We start from the raw sequence: 11882 nt of genomic DNA on the forward strand, positions 1-11882 counted from the left end.
GCAGGAGGGCTGGGAGATCCAGGTTTAACTTCAATAGCCATTGGGCCCTTGGCCACTAGGTGTGGCAAAAAAAAAAAAAAAGTCCCTGTAAGAAGGAAATGGGTATACTGATGATGGGTGTGGTATTGGAATTATGTACATAAGAAACCATCATTAACAGTATTGGAAATCATAGAATCTCAATTTTAAAATGAAATTTAATAAAATGTAAAAAAAAAAAAAAAGGGAGGTCAGAGAGAGAGAGAGAATCCAGCTAGTAAGGCTCTTGCCTTATATGCAGTTGATTCCAGCTCACTTCCCAATGCCCTATGTGGCTGAGCCTAATAGAAATGACCCCTGAAGGGCCCGGAGAGATAGCACAGTGGCGTTTGCCTTGCAAGCAGCCGATCCAGGACCTAGGTGGTTGGTTCGAATCCCGGTGTCCCATATGGTCCCCCGTGCCTGCCAGGAGCTATTTCTGAGCAGAAAGCCAGGAGTAGCCCCTGAGCACCGCCGGGTGTGGCCCAAAAAAAAACAAAAAAAGAAAAGAAAGAAATGACCCCTGAACAGAGAGACTAGAGTAAGTTCTGATCACCTGTGATCAAATCAAAAACAAAACATAAACTCTACTTTGGTTTTACTTTTTATTTTTATTTGTTTTTAGTTTGGGAACATCCCATATGGTTTGAGGACCATATGAGATGCTGGGACTAGGGGCCAGAGTGATAGCACAACGATAGGGTGTTTGCCTTGCATGTGGCCGATCCAGGATGGATCTTAGTTCGATCCCCAGTGTCCCATATGGTCCCCCAAGCCAGAAAGGATTTCTGAGACATAGCCAGGAGTAACTCCTGAGTGTCACAGGGTGTGCCCCCCACCAAAAAAAAAAAAAAAGATGCTAAGACTACACCCAAAGTCAGCCACATTTAAAGGTACTCTGTACAATATCTCATTCCCTTTCTTTTATAGAAGTCATACCCCACAGTGGGGAGATTTGGGAAATGTGGTACTGGGGTCAAACTTAGGGTCTCCCCACACTTAAGAATTTGAAACTGATGGCCTGGAGCAATAGCACAGCGGTAAGGTGTTTGCCTTGCATGCAGTCAACACAGAACGGGCCCGGTTGAAATCCTGGCATCCCATATGGTCCCCCAAGCCTGCCAAGAGCAACTTCTGAGTGCAGAGCCAGGAGTAACCCCTGAGCACCACTGGGTGTGACCCAAAAAAACAAAAAAAAATTTTTTGAAACTTGGAGGTGGGAGCAAATCAACACAGGCATTTAGAAAGCTTAGTCGACAGTTCTTTTGCTTTTCCCATGAAGGTCGGGAGTGAGAATGTGAAGGGATAATTTTCAGGGAGGCAGTATCTTTGAAATATAGAAAAGTGGTTTGGGTGAGCAACGCAGTAGCAGAGTACACACTACACATGCAGTGGGGCCCTCAATTTTATACTCAGCTCCACTAAATACAAGCCAGAAGCCAGTACGTAGAATTCTAGATTCCTTCCAGCACTGATTCTCCAAAGTCAAAAGATTCACTTGCTTCCTTTGCTCTAATCCACCCTCCCTCCTAGAGGATTGCAAGGGCTATAGGGTTGGCCAGAAAATACACCAGCGTTGAGAGCAAGACTTTGGGAAATGAGTGATGGCTATTTCTTCTCTTGATGTTCTTCCTACCTACAGAGAGACTTCTGTTCAGGATAGTCTTTGTCTGGGCTAGGACAAAACCAAAGGACTGGAGCATGTTTGGCCAGTGTTCAACTTCCACATTCACATAATCCTGAAGCACAGCCAGAGGAGCCCTGCTGGTAACCAGCACGTCACCTGAATTGAGCATCATGAAGGTGAGCATTAAATGCTCCAACCCCCATAGCCAGGATGGTCCTCAGGACACCTGGAGCCATGAAATATCTATTAAAATGGGATTTTTTTTTTTAGGTTTTGGGGTTTTTTTTTGGGGGGGGGGTGTCACACACGGCAGCACTCAGGGGTTACTCCTGGCTGTCTGCTCAGAAATTGCCCCTGGCAGGCTCGGGAGACCATAAGGGATGCTGGGATTTGGACCACCGTCCTTCTGCATGCAAGGCAAACGCACTACCTCCATGCTATATCTCTGGACCCTATTAAAATGTTTTAAAACAAACAGAAACTGCCACATATCCCAGCAAGGCAAGGTCAACAGCACACATGCTGCTCTGACATGTGTCCTTTGAGAAAATGTCCAGGCCCTGAGCACTAGGGAGAAAGGAGCTAGTAAGAAAGGTTCCTGCTCTAAGAATCAGTCCAGAATTTATGTACAGGGGGGTCACTGTCCATAACAGCACTGGCAGCACCTCCATCTATGGGGACAAACCTGATGAGGATTTCATCCTGAAGTCTATAAATGGGGCCTGCCACGTTGTCTATAGCAAATGTTGGTTTCTTCACTAACGGTTTCCAGTCAGCTTAGTTGGGTTTGGCAAGCGTGTGATTCTGAGCAAGGCTAAAGATGATGCGAATAGTGTAGAACCACTGAACACTATGGGTCCAGGAACCACATGATCTGCAAGATCACAATATCTAACTGGGGGCAAAGCTAATTGATGGGGTTTAATCTCAAGATCATTCCTTCTTCAATCAGGAGAGCACACCATCACTTCCATGCATGTGCTCAAAATAGTCCATAAGCCTTGTGCTCTCCCTGTAATTTGTGTGAACTTTCCTACTCCCAATTCATCTAAATGCATTAATTATTATGGGAGTGGAGAAAGCTTTCCAGAAGCTAGTTATGGAATAAGAGTCCACCATGCATTCCAATTGTTTCTGGCCTTGTCAGGTGTTAGGTGTTAGGACCAAGATGGAGGTTATACAAAGCAGTAAGCAAGTCCCAAAGTAGTTGAGCATCCTACCCAGGAGGGTAGAAGGGTAGCAAGGTGACAGCCCTTCACAATGATGCATCAGTCCACAAAGAACAAAGCTGTACAGGACTTTGAATACCTCCATGTGGGGAGAAACACTGATCTTGAGTCAAAGAGCTAGTACAGTGGGCAGGACGCTTTTGGGTTTAATCTACAACACCCCATATGGCCAATAAATAAAATACATGAGTGAGGTTGCAAAATGTTTTTATTAGGGTTTGTTTGCAAAGGGTTTGTTTCTTTGTTTGAAGGGGTTGTCTTGGGGCTACACCCGAAAATGCTCTGGGGTTACTCCTGGCACTGCACTCAGAAAACATTTCTGGGGGCCGGAAAGATAGCATGGAGATAAGGCATTCGCCTAGCATACAGAAGGTTGGTGGTTCGAATCCCAGCATCCCATTTGGTCCCCCAAGCCTGCCAGGAGTGATTTCTGAACGTAGAGCCAGGAGTAACCCCTGAGTGCTGCCGGGTGTGACTCAAAAAAAAACAAAACAAAACAAAACAAAAAATCACTTCTGGAGGATTAATGGGACTATAAGGGATGTAGGGAATGGAACTTAAGTCAGCCATGTGCAAAATCTACTATGCTATCAAACTCCAGCCCTAGAATCACAAAATCTTTTTTTTTTTTTGTTTTGGGGCCACACCCGGCGTTGCTCAGGGGTTACTCCTGGCTGTCTGCTCAGAAATAGCTCCTGGCAGGCACAGGGGACCATATGGGACACCGGGATTCGAACCAACCACCTTTGGTCCTGGATCGGCTGCTTGCAAGGCAAATGCCGCTGTGCTATCTCTCTGGGCCCAAAAAAATCTTTTAAAGAAAAAAAAAAAAAAACTACAGTTCTAGGGGCCGGAGCAATAGCACAGTTAGTAGGTTGTTTGCCTTGCACACAGCTGATTCAGGACAGACCTATATTCGATCCCCAGCATCCCATGTTCCCCAAGCCAGGATCAATTTCTGAGCACATAGCCAGGAGTAACCCCTGAGCATCACCAAGTTTGGCCCAAAAACAAAAAAAAAAAAAAACAAAATACACAGTTCTAGAAGATAATAGAAATACAAGTACAGTAATGTTGACAGGAATATTTCCGTTCAAACCTACTACTCATTAATAACAGAAAGAAATAAGTGGCTCACTATAAGAAAAAGCTAACAAGGAGCAGAGATGAAGAGTCAAGGCTAGTCACATGGGGCTGCTTCTTATGCAACCAAGGGACAGGTTTCTTCTGGAAAAGCCCATACTCTATCTCCCCTCTCCTCACATATCTTAAAATGTCTTTCAATGAAAACTTTTTCTTCACTATTTCTCCACCTCCTGAAATTCTTTTCTGCAAGGAAAGGCAATGGACCTGGAACGCCCCCCACTGGGACTGACTCCTAGTTTCCTGCAAAGAGCAATACCTCATTCCAAACTGATAGAAAATTCTCTCTGAACACATCTCTCTTGCCTCACATTTCTTTAAACTTTCTCGTCTCACTAACTCAGCATTCTCTGAGCTCACCATTTAGTTACCCTATAAAATGCTAATGCTACTAATTCCATCTTTAACCTACTATTACCGTATTTTCTGGCGTATAAGATGACCAGGCATATAAGATGGCCCCCAATTTTCGGTTGACTTTTTTTCATTTCAAAAGTCGTCTTATGGGGGCTGGTGAGATAGCATGGAGGTAGGGTGTTTGCCTTTCATGCAGAAGGATGGTGGTTCGAATCCCGGCATCCCATATGATCCCCAGTGCCTGCCAGGAGCGATTTCTGAGCATAGAGCCAGGAGTAACCCCTGAATGCTGACAGATGTGACCAAAAAAAAAAAAAAAAAAAAGTCATCTTATATGCCAGAAAATGTTAGTCTTCTTAAATTCTATCTGTTGTTTTGGGGGTTTGTGTGTGTCTGTGTGTGTGGTGCCAAGGGTAAAACCCAACAACTCAAAGCATGCAAAGCAAGAGCTCTACTGCTGAGTTTCATAGTTGTATTTAATCCCTGAGATGTGCCACCTAGTATGTTCTTGCATTTCCAAAACTGAAGTTGTATTCCATTTATCATCCTGATTTTTTTTGGGGGGGGGAACGATACAATGCTGGGTGTCAAACTCAGGAATCGCACATGAAAAGCATGCTCTCCAGACCTGTCAGTCATTTCCAAACCCTATCAACACTGAAAAGTAGCAATCTAAACCAGGACGCAAGAACTTCTAGGAGATAGCCCAAAAAGCCAGTGTGCAAACTTTGCATGTCAAAATCTCAGTTTTAATTCTAGTACCAGCTGTTCCCCACAGCACAATCCAAGCATTAAGTCCACAAATCCCACAGGATATACCTCCCAAATATATTCAAACATGTTTTATATATAAATCAGATTTTGCTGGTTTTCTCCTGACTTACATTCAACTGTCTTTCTTCTTTTTTTTGTTTTGTTTTGTTTTGTTTTGTTTTTTGGGGGCCACACCCATTGGGGGGGGTCACACCTAGTGGCACTCAGGAATTACTCCTGGCTCTGCACTCAGATATCACTCCTGGCAGGCTCAGGGGACCATATGGGATGCTGGCAATTGAACCCGGGTCTGTCCCAGGTGAGGCCACATGCAAGGCAAACACCCTACTGTTGTGCTATCTCTCTGGCCCCTTAAAAAAATGTTTTTTCAAAAGCTTTTTACCCCATACCCACTCCACTTCCAAATTCAACATACTGAATGAATTACAAGGTCAGGTCTCCTCACTGCTATCCTCAGACAAAACTGTAAGCAAACCCCTGAAAGCACATCAACAGAGTATTACTTCCAAACCAACTCCTGCTCAGGAAATAGTACTTCTCATCTGTGCTTGCCTCAAGATAAATCAAAAGTTCAAAGCTAATTAGAACTTCCACCCCAGGACCGAGGGGCTTAGATTTCTACAAGTCCTGAAGTCAAATTAGGCAACAAGGGTCAGAGATAGCTAAATAGGCTGAATGCCAGCTTTATATACATGGATGTATAGCCAGTCTCCCAGCATCAATGGGAATGACCTGAGCACCAAACCAGTACAGTCCCCATGCATCACTGGATCTGGCACAAATAATAAACCTGTGTTTATTATTATAAATACATATGTAATGTTGGCAGAACCTTCAAGACTATTTGCTCATATGCCACTATCATGAACATTTATTTCCATGAGGTAGATTAAAAAATAACCTTTAGGAAAACTACCCCAAAATAAGCTGACGAAGCAAAAGAGCCTTATCAATGGGGCCAGAGAGATAGCATGGAGATAGGGTGTTCACCTTGCATGCAGAAGGATGGTGGTTCGAATCCTGGCATCCCATATGATCCCCCGAGCCTGCCAGAAGCGATTTCTGAGCATAGAGCCAGAGCGCTGGTGGGTGTGACCCAAAAACCAAAATAAATAAATAAATAAATAAATAAATAAATAAGAGGCTTATCAAGTACTGAGAGCCCATGATAAGACACCTCAGTAGCAGACTAGAAGAAAGAAAAGACTGCAGTGACCAGACAGTACACTTGCCTTGCATGCACCTGACTTGGGTTTGATCTACAGCACCACATAAGGTCCTCAGAGCCTCACTGAAATGATCCTTGAGCTCAGAGACAGGAACAAGTCCTGAACACCACTAGTTGTGGCTCAAAAGAAGACAAAGAAAAATTGCAGATGTGACACCCACATTTTCAGCCATTAGCATAGGTGTATAGGAAAATTCGGTTACAAAATCCATGTGCATGACTAAGACTGACTCAGCGAATGATAAATGCTGTCACTCTCTAAAGTTTAAAAATAGACTGTAATTTTGGCCAATCAATTCACCAATGAGTTCATATCCATCCTTTATCTCCAAGCTTCCTCATATGATGGAGAAAAGCTGAACTGATTTTTAAGAAGACAGGCTAAGGCAAGTATCTGCAGCACACACCTTTCCTCCCACAAGCCCCTTCCCTCACCAGTCGAAACCTCAGATCAAGAACAAAGTTAGCTCACGGCTCTGCGGCGCATGCTTTGTCTGCAGGAACCCCAGGTTTGATACAGCCACCTCCAAGCACAACATCCAGAACAGCCCCTGAGCATCACTGATAGGTATGGCCTCCAAATCAAAAACAAAAGGGCGGGCCCGGAGAGATAGCACAGTGGTGTTTGCCTTGCAAGCAGCCGATCCAGGACCAAAGGTGGTTGGTTCGAATCCCGGTATCCCATATGGTCTCCCGTGCCTGCCAGGAGCTATTTCTGAGCAGACAGCCAGGAGTAACCCCTGAGCACCGCCGGGTGTGACCCAAAAACCAAAAAAAAAAAAAAGGGGGGGCAAGGTACCCAGAATCTAGTACTTCAAAATGTAGTTTCCTTAATAAGAAATACAAAGGACTCAACAAGATGCAAAAGGACTCATGCAAAAGTCCTGGGTGTGAAGATGGCTCTTAGGTAAAATATATGCTCTGGGGGCCTGATAGCATGGAGGTAAGGCATTTGCCTCGAATGCAGAAGGACGGTGGTTCGAATCCCGGCATCCCATATGGTCCCCTGGGCCTGCCAGGAGCCAATTTCTGAACATAGAGCCAGGAGTAACCCCTAAGCGCTGCAGGGTGTGAACCAAAAACAAAAACAAAATATATACTCTACATATATAAATACATGTATATATACATATATATATAAATAATGTGCAGCCCTAGATTCCATTGTGTGGTTCTGGCACATCAAAAATTTTTTGATGAGGGCCCGGAGAGATAGCACAGTGGTGTTTGCCTTGCAAGCAGCCGATCCAGGACCAAAGGTGGTTGGTTCGAATCCCGGTGTCCCATATGGTCCCCTGTGCCTGCCAGGAGCTATTTCTGAGCAGATAGCCAGGAGTAACCCCTGAGCACCGCCGGGCGTGGCCCCAAAAAAACATTTTTTTTGATGATCAGGCATCAGTTTTCAGAACTAATATTTCCTCTCTTCAAATATGGCACTAACCACTGGTCAACTGACCCTATTTAAAGGCAATGTTTAAATTAAACTTAGTAAATTGAGGCCAGAGATTATACAAGGCACTTGCCTTCCAGGTGGCCAGATTGCCTTCACTACATTAGGACCCCTGAGTACTGACAAGGGTCATGCCTATGAACGAAGCCAGAAATAACCCAAGTAGGAGCCTGAGATACAATGGAGGTAGGGCATTTTGCCTTGCATGCAGGACAGTGGTTCGAATCTCAGCATCCCATATGGTCCCCCGAGCCTGCCAGGAGTGATTTCTGAGCATAGAGCCAGGAGTAACCCCTGAGCACTGCCAGGTGTGACCCAAAACCAAAAATAAATAAATAAGAAATAATCCAAGTACCACCATCAGGTATAATCCCAAAGGAAAAACTACTTGGAAATATAGTTCAATGCCCAGGACTGCATGTCTTGCATGCCCACGGAACCCTAGGTTCAACTCCCAAAACCACATCCCTTCCCCAAAAAATAAATAACCATAGGCATTCTGCCTGTTATAAATTGTGTTTGGAGGCCACTTCAAGAGTTCTCTGGGTTGAATGTGATAACCAGGAATTGAACAGAAGTCAGCAACACCCAAAGCAAGTGCTTTAATTCTTGAAGTACTGTCCTTGAGCTGCCAGGTCTAAGTCAGGAAGCCCCCAGCACTGCCAGGTGTGAACCTGGTGGACCCAATTGTCAAGAGGCACCCCATCAATGTGTCTATTGTTTTGTTATACCCGGCAGTACTCAGGGTTTACTCCAGGCTCTGCGCTCAGAAATTGATCCTGGCAGACAAGGGAGACCATATGGGATGCCAGGATTTGAACCACTGCCTGATCAACGGCATGCAAGGCAAATGCCCTACCGCTGTACCAGCCCCCATCACTGTGTCTTAAGCACTGAACCATTCACTCTACTAGTAAATTATGAGTGCCTCACCTCCCAGGATTCTTTGCTAGGAAGTTTACCCCAAAAGATATTAAACCTTATTTTGTGAGTAGGGAAGTGCAGGGATCAGGTACAAGGGTAGAGCCACCTAGTAATGCTCAGGGATCACAACCAAGGCAGGCTTGGGAGACCAAATGGGATGGCAATTGACATTGCATACAGATTGACTGTACGCAAGGCAGATGCCCTATCCACTATACCTATGCTCCAGCTCTAGGTTTTCCAGGACCTGACTATGGGCCAGCCACCTTCTAACAGCAGAACCTTACTAGGTGAGGTACAAACCAACCCAAGAAGTAGATGAATCTGGGGAGAAGGATCCACCAGCTGGAAGCAACTTTGCAATTTTCAAGCACCACGGCTTTTGGGCTCAGCTCTCCCTACCACACCACTGAGAGAAAAATAGTAAGGGGGAAAAAATTTAAAGCCATGAGCCACAGATGTGCTTGCCTTACAGGGTATTATATCTGTGACTTCAAATTCTGAAGGCTTCTCTGAAGTAAATAGTTTAAGGGGTCAAAAAGGGGCCAGAGCAATAAGAGTGGTAGGGCAGTTGCTTTGTACATGCATACCAGGCTATCCCATATGATCCCAAGCCTGCCAGAATTTCTGAGAGCAGAGGCAGGAGTAACCCAAGCAACTCCAGGTGTGGTGCAAAAATAAAAATAAAAAGAGGGGCTGTTGGGTGGGCTGACAAAATAGTGGGGTGTCTCTGCCTTGCATGCAACATACCTGAGTTTTCAATTCCTGGCACCCCAAATATCACCAGCACAAAAGCCAGAAGTCTTAACACTGTTTTGTTAGATATGGCCCAAACCACCCCACTCTCAAAAATTTTTATAAGTCATTGTCTAGGGACAAGAATTATACCACAGAAGTACGGTGTTTGCCTTGCAAACAGCTGACCCGGGAGGGGCCCGGGTTTCATCCCCAGCATCCCATATGGTCCCAAGTTTGCCAGGTGCAATTTCTGAGAGCAGAGTCAGGAGTAACCCATGCGCGGCACGGGTATAGCCCAAAATCCCCCCCAAAAAAAATAGTTCTTGTCTAGCAGCCTGAGCAGTGGCACAAGCGATAGGGCATTTGCCTACACACAGCTGACACAGGATGCAGATCACAATTCAATCCCCCAGCATTCCATATGGCTCAAGCCAGGAGCAATTTCTGAGCACATAGCCAGGAGTAACCCAAGTGTCACCAGGTGTGGCCCAAAATCAAAACAAAGTTATTGTCTAAAGCCTAAAATATTAACCATCTTTTTTTTTCATTGTTTTGTTTTTGGGTCACACCCGGCGGTGCTCAGGGGTTACTCCTGGTTGTCTGCTCAGAAATAGCTCCTGGCAGGCACGGGGGACCATATGGAACACCGGGATTCGAACCAACCACCTTTGGTCCTGGATCGGCTGCTTGCAAGGCAAATGCCGCTGTGCTATCTCTCCGGGCCCAAATAGTAACCATCTTAAGAAAACTCCCTTCTGACATTGTTTCCTGTCTCAGATCCCTGAGTGAGAATGGGGCTAAGGGATTGAGGGGCCACACCCAACTAGTTCAATCCTCAGACTCTCAGGTGCCTGGAGCCAGTCACTTAGCTGCTCTGGGGTCTCCAAGGAACACGAGGCAGTAGCCAGAAGATTAGTGGACAACGTCAAGCACATGGCTCATATGTCAGGGTGCTCTGCATGCCAAGCCCACATCTGACCACTACTGGACTCCCTCCCCTCCCTGGCCCTCGACTCCCGTTTTCTGTAAATGCAAGTACTCTGCAACCTATGCTTATTTGCAAAGTACTTTTGGTGCTGTCCATGCTCAACACCAAAGCAGGAACTAGAAAGTCTTCTCATCTTAACAGCAGCATGGCATTTAGTATCAGAAGTTTTTCTGTGGAGAAGGAGAAGCAAGGACTAAAAACACACCATAAACACTCACGGGCTCTTAATTTCCTGGCTCTGAATCAAAGCTCAGGAGTGACCCCTGGTGGTGTTTGTCTGGCACATGCAGTACTACATCACGGAAATCTTGTTTTTGCTTTAGAGCCACACAAGGGAGCAGTTTACTCCTGGCTCTGCCCTCAGAAATCACTCCTGGCAGGCTTGAGGGACCATATTGGATGTTAGGGTTCAAACCCAGGCCCACAACATGCAAGGTGAACCCATTGTGTAAGTCTTACTCACTGTGATACTGCTTTGGCCCCAAACACTCCATTTTTTGTTTGTGGTTTGGGGCCAAACTGGCAGCATTTAGCAGTTACTCCTGGCAGGCTCGGGGTCATATGGTATGCCAGGGATCGGCCGTGTGCAAGGAAAACATCCTACCCAATGTGCTAGCACTCTGGCTCCCAAAAGCTCCTTTTTCACAAGTTTCACAGGGCCAGAGGGAAAAAAATTTCCATAATGGCAGAGGCAGCATAAAATTCTTGAGGTTAGTTGGGGCCAGAGTGATGGCACAGCCGTAGGACTTTTGCTTGCATGCGGTCAGCCTGGGACAGACAGGTTCAATCCCCAGCATCCCAAACTTTCCAGGAGCGACTTCTGAGCACTGAGTGTGGCCAAAAAAAAAAAAAAAAAACAAAAATAAAAATTAGTTGAGGCGGGCCCGGAGAGATAGCACAGCGGTGCTTGCCTTGCAAGCAGTCAATCATGGACCTAAGATGGTTGGTTCGAATCCAGGTGTCCCATATGGTCCCCTGTGCCTACCAGGAGCTATTTCTGAACAGACAGCCAGGAATAACCCCTGAGCACCACTAGGTGTGACCCAAAAACCAAAAAAAAAAAAAAATTGGTGGAGGGGCCAGCAAGGTGGCGCTAGATAAGGTATCACTAGAGATAAGGTGTCTGCAAGCACTAGCCAAGGAAGGACCAAGGTTCGATCCCCCAGCATCCCATATGGAGCCCCCCAAGCCAGGGGCAATTCCTGAACCCTTAGCCAGGAGTAACCCCTGAGTACCAAATGAGTGTGGCCCGAAAAACAAAACAAAACAAAAACAAAAAAAAATAGTGGAGTAAGTATAAAATTGAGTTGGAATGACAGTACAGCAGGTAGGGTTTACACATGGCTGTTAAATCAAGCCTTAAGTTCCAAAGCCAGAACATGTGTCACATTAAGAGAGGCATGGGT

This window comes from Suncus etruscus, chromosome 15 (genome assembly GCF_024139225.1).
Source record: "Suncus etruscus isolate mSunEtr1 chromosome 15, mSunEtr1.pri.cur, whole genome shotgun sequence".
NCBI classification, from domain to species: Eukaryota; Metazoa; Chordata; class Mammalia; order Eulipotyphla; family Soricidae; genus Suncus; species Suncus etruscus.